Below are 4,491 nucleotides of genomic sequence, written 5' to 3'. Positions count from 1 at the left end.
TATTATGTGTATATTTATTTTGTATACATATATATCATATCTTTTTAATCCATTCATCTGTCAAAGACATTTAGGTTGTTTTCACCTTGGCTATTGTGAATAATGCTACAATGAATGTGCGTGCAGATATCTCTTTGAGATACTGATTTCAACTCCTTTGGATGTATGCCCAGGAATGAGATTGCTAGATCACACTATAGTTCAATTTTTAATTTTTTGAGAAACTGCCAAACTATTTTCTGTCATGGCTGTACTAATTTGCATTCCCACCAACCCTGTGCAAGGGTTCATATGTCTCCACATCCTTGCCAACACTTGCTATTTCTTGTCTTGATGATAGTCATTCTAGCAGGTATGAGGTAATATTTTATTGTGATTTTGACTTGCATTTCCTTGGTGATTAGTGATGTTGAGCTCCTCTTCATATACCTATTGGTCATTTGTATGGTCTTTCCTGGAAAAATGTCTATTTTGGTCCTTTGCCCATTTTTAATTGTATTATTTGCTTTTATGCTATTGAGTTGTATGAGTTCCTTACTTATTTTGGATAGTAATCCTTTCTCAGATATATAATTTGTAAAAAATTTCTGAAGGTTGTCTTTTTTTTTTTTAAAGATTTTATTTATTTGAGAGAGAGAGCAAGCTAGAGTGAGGGAGAGAGCATGAGTGAGGGGGAGGGGCAGAGGAAGAGGGAGAAGCAGAATTCCTACTGAGCAGGGAGCCCAACTCGGGGCTCCATCCCAGGACCCTGAGATCATGACCTGAGCCGACAGCAGATGCTTAACTGACTGAGCCACCCAGTCACCCCTAAAAGTTGCCATTTCAATTTCTTGTTTCCTTTGCTGTGCTGAGGCTGTTTAGTTTGATGTTGTCCCACTTGTTTATTTTAGATTTAGTTGCTTATGTTTTTGCTGTCTTTTTTTTTAAACAAGCTTTAATTCACTTTATTTCTTTTTTTTTAATTTTTATTTATGATAGTCACAGAGAGAGAGAGATAGAGAGAGAGAGAGAGGCAGAGACACAGGCAGAGGGAGAAGTAGGCTCCATGCACCGGGAGCCCGATGTGGGATTCGATCCTGGGTCTCCAGGATCGCGCCCTGGGCCAAAGGCAGGCGCTAAACCGCTGCGCCACCCAGGGATCCCCCACTTTTATTTTTCTTGTATAAAACTATGTGGTAGCCACAGGTGGAGCCTGGGTCCTCTGCACGGAGACTCTGGTGTGGGTCTTTACAAGATGGTCAGTGAATTCCTGATAGGGAGACTTGGTGAACACAGTCTCTTCCCAGAGATCAGGGGTGAGATAGCTGTAGGTCTTGGAGATCGCATCAAAAGTAGCCTTGGCAAAGTTCCCCAGGGTGGTAGTGCAGCCCCTGGCCGAAGTGTAGCAGTCGTCAATACCAGCCATCATCAGTAGCTTCTTGGGCACAGGGGCTGAGACAATGCCAGGGCCTCTCGGGGCAGGGATGAGACGCACCAGCACAGAACCACAGCGACCAGTCACCTTGCCTGGGACAGTGTGGGGCTTGCTGATCTTGTTCCCCCAGTAGCCTCGTCGCTCGGGATGATGGAAAGCTTGGCCAGGATGATGGCCCCATGGATGGCGGTGGCTACCTCCTTGGAGCCCTTGACGCCCAGACCCACGTGTCCGTTGTCATCTCCGATGGCAACAAATGCCTCGAACCTGGTCCACTGGCCAGCACGGGTCTGCTTTGCACGGGCATGATTTTCAAGACCTCATCCTTGAGGGATGATGCCCCCAAGAAGAAGTCAATGATCTCAGATTCCTTGATGGGCAGAGAAAAGAGAGAGATCTCCTCCAGGGACTTGATCTTCATGTCCTTGACTCGGTGGCCAGCCGGGGACGGGGATCCACTCCTTGTGCTCCATGAGCTCCGCAGCCCCGGCCGAGGCCTCCCATTCCCGGGCCCCCGGGGCCCCCCGCAGCACCGGCATCATCTGCCATGTGGTGTTCTCTCGGAGAAGAAGCTGTTTTTGCTGTCTTATCTGAGAAATTATTGCCAGGATTAATGTCAAGGATACATTTTTCTGTTCTCTTCTAGGAGTTTTAAATGGATTCAGGTATTATATTTAAGTCTTGGATCCATCTCAAGTTAATTTTGGGGAGTGATGTTAGGTAGGGGTCCAGTTTCATTCTTTTACATGTTGCTGTCCAGTTTTCCCAACAGCGTTATTAAAGAGGATATTCTTTCTCCATTGTGTGTTCTGGGCTCCCTTATCAAAAATTAGTTGACTGTATACATGGGGGCTTACGTATGGGTTTATATTCTGTGCCACTGGTCAGTGCACCCGAGTTTTTGTCAGTGCCATAGTGCTTTGATTAGTTTGTGACTTTGTAATTACGGCTTTGTAATATAGCTTGAAATTAGGAAGTGTGATGACCACAACTCTGTTCTTTCTTTGGATAGCTTTGGATAATCATGGTCTTTTGTGGCTCCATACAAATTTTAGGATAGTTTCTTCTGCTATGGAAAAAGCCACTGACATTTTGATAGATTGCATTGAATCTGTAGATGGCTTTGTAGAGTATGGACATTTCACAATTAACTCTTCTAATCCAAGAACACAGAATGTCTTTCCATTTATGTGTATCTTCTTCAATCTTCTTCATCAATGTCTTACAGTTTTCAGTGTACAGGTCTTTCCCCTTGGTTAGATTCATTCCTGAGTGGGATATATATATATATATTTGATGCAATTGTAAATGGGATTCTTTGCTTTCTTATTTTCTCTATCAGACAGTTTGTTGTTAACGTATAGAAATGCAACTGATTTCTGTTTGTTGATTTTGTTTATTATTAAGTTCAATAATAGAATATTTCATGATAATTTAATATACAGAGCTGCTATTAAAGTAGTAGGGAGGGATGACTGGGTGCCTCAGTGTCTGCCTTTGGCTCAGGTCATGATCCCAGGGTACTGGGATCAAGCCCCATGCAGGGCTCTCTGCTCAGTGGGAAGCCTGCTCGTGCTATGCTCGGTCAAATAAATAAATAGAATCTTTAAAGAAAATGAAGTAGTAGGAAAAATGTATATTTTCTAAAATTGTTGATAAAGTCATCTTTTAAAGGTATGTCTGTTTCACACGTTGGAACTTTGCTCCCTCAGTATACTGACAGCTTCTAGAAGGAGTCATGTTGCCTTTCACGGCCCTATACAACTATATAGTGGCAACTAAGTGTTTCTTATTAATGTATAAAATACCACTGCACTCCATGTGAAAATTTCAACGTTTTGGGATCTGATTGCTGTTTATAGGTGGAAAACCATATTCGTTTCATTATTATGTGTATTTATATAAATAAGATCCAATTTCAGAGAAGCACAATAAAGTAGATGACATTAGGCACCTGGGTGGCTCAGTGCTTGAGTGGCTGCCTTTGGCTCAGGGCGTGATCCCGCGGTTCTGGGATCCAGTCCTGCATCCAGCTCGCAGGGAGCCTGCTTCTCCCTCTGGCTATGTCTCTCCTCTCTCTGTGTGTCTTTCATGCATGAATAAATAAAATTTTTTTAAAAAGCTAACATTTATTGAATGTCTCTGGTCTAAGTTGCTTCCAGAGATAAATACAGCTCTTCTTCACATCGATTTATGAAGTAAGTGTTGCTATGTCCCTGTTTCGTAGATGAAGGAACTGATGTAAGGAGAGGTTAGGTAAACTGTCCAGGAGGACGCAGTACTAAAAATGGTGAGAAGGGATTTGAACACAGTCTGATTTCAGAGCCATACGCTAAGCAAGTAGTTGGCAATTTTTTTTTTCTGTAAAGGGCCAGATAGTAAATATTTTAGGCTTTGCAGGCCATACGGTCTCTGTCGCAACTACTCAACTCTGTCGTTTAGTGCAAAGCAGCCATAGATAATATGTAAATGAGTAAGCATGGCTATGTTCCAATAAAACTTTATTTATGGACATTGAAATTTGAATTTCATAAATTCTCATGTGTCACAAATAGTATTTTTCTTTTGATTTCTTTCCAACCACATAAAAATGTAAAAAAATCTTTCTTAGCTGTGGGCCATACAAAAATGGGGAGGGGGTGACTGGTTTTGTCCCACAGGCTGTAGTTTGCTGTCCCCCATTATAAACCACAGAAGCCACTAGGAAAGGAATGGAGAACCACCTAAGAGTCTGCCTAGACCCCATTATTCACGAAGGGAATTGGGACCTTATGAGGAACTGCTAAAGGAAGGATGTGGGATAAAAATAAAGATAATTCATTGGATGAAATAGCAGCTACGTCCTCCCCCAAATTGTTGAGGATGATTGTAAATTTTTTTTATGCCTATTATCTATTTTCTGTAGAAAAGACTATTTCTCAGAGAGAGGAACCCTTCTTGGGAATTAGTAAAACCAGGATTGGAGACAAGCGATTCTGTAAACCATGGGTTGACAAATTGTGAGTGGGCGAAATCTGGCCTGCTGCCTGCTTTTGTACTATCTCTGGGCATATCCTAGCAAGCTAGCACTAAGAGTC

General features: G+C 42.2%; 1 pseudogene; it reads right to left on the bottom strand.

Annotated features, from left to right (window-relative positions):
* Nucleotides 1-1,156: 1,156 nt before the first annotated feature.
* Nucleotides 1,157-1,963, bottom strand: LOC129498850 (40S ribosomal protein S2-like; annotated as a pseudogene).
* Between the last annotated feature and the right edge of the window lie 2,528 nt (nucleotides 1,964-4,491).

This window comes from Nyctereutes procyonoides, unplaced genomic scaffold, assembly GCF_905146905.1.
Source record: "Nyctereutes procyonoides isolate TBG_1078 unplaced genomic scaffold, NYPRO_anot_genome, whole genome shotgun sequence".
NCBI lineage: Eukaryota > Metazoa > Chordata > Mammalia > Carnivora > Canidae > Nyctereutes > Nyctereutes procyonoides.
Note: the sequence above shows the minus strand (reverse complement) of the source record. Positions and strands in the feature narration are given on the sequence as shown.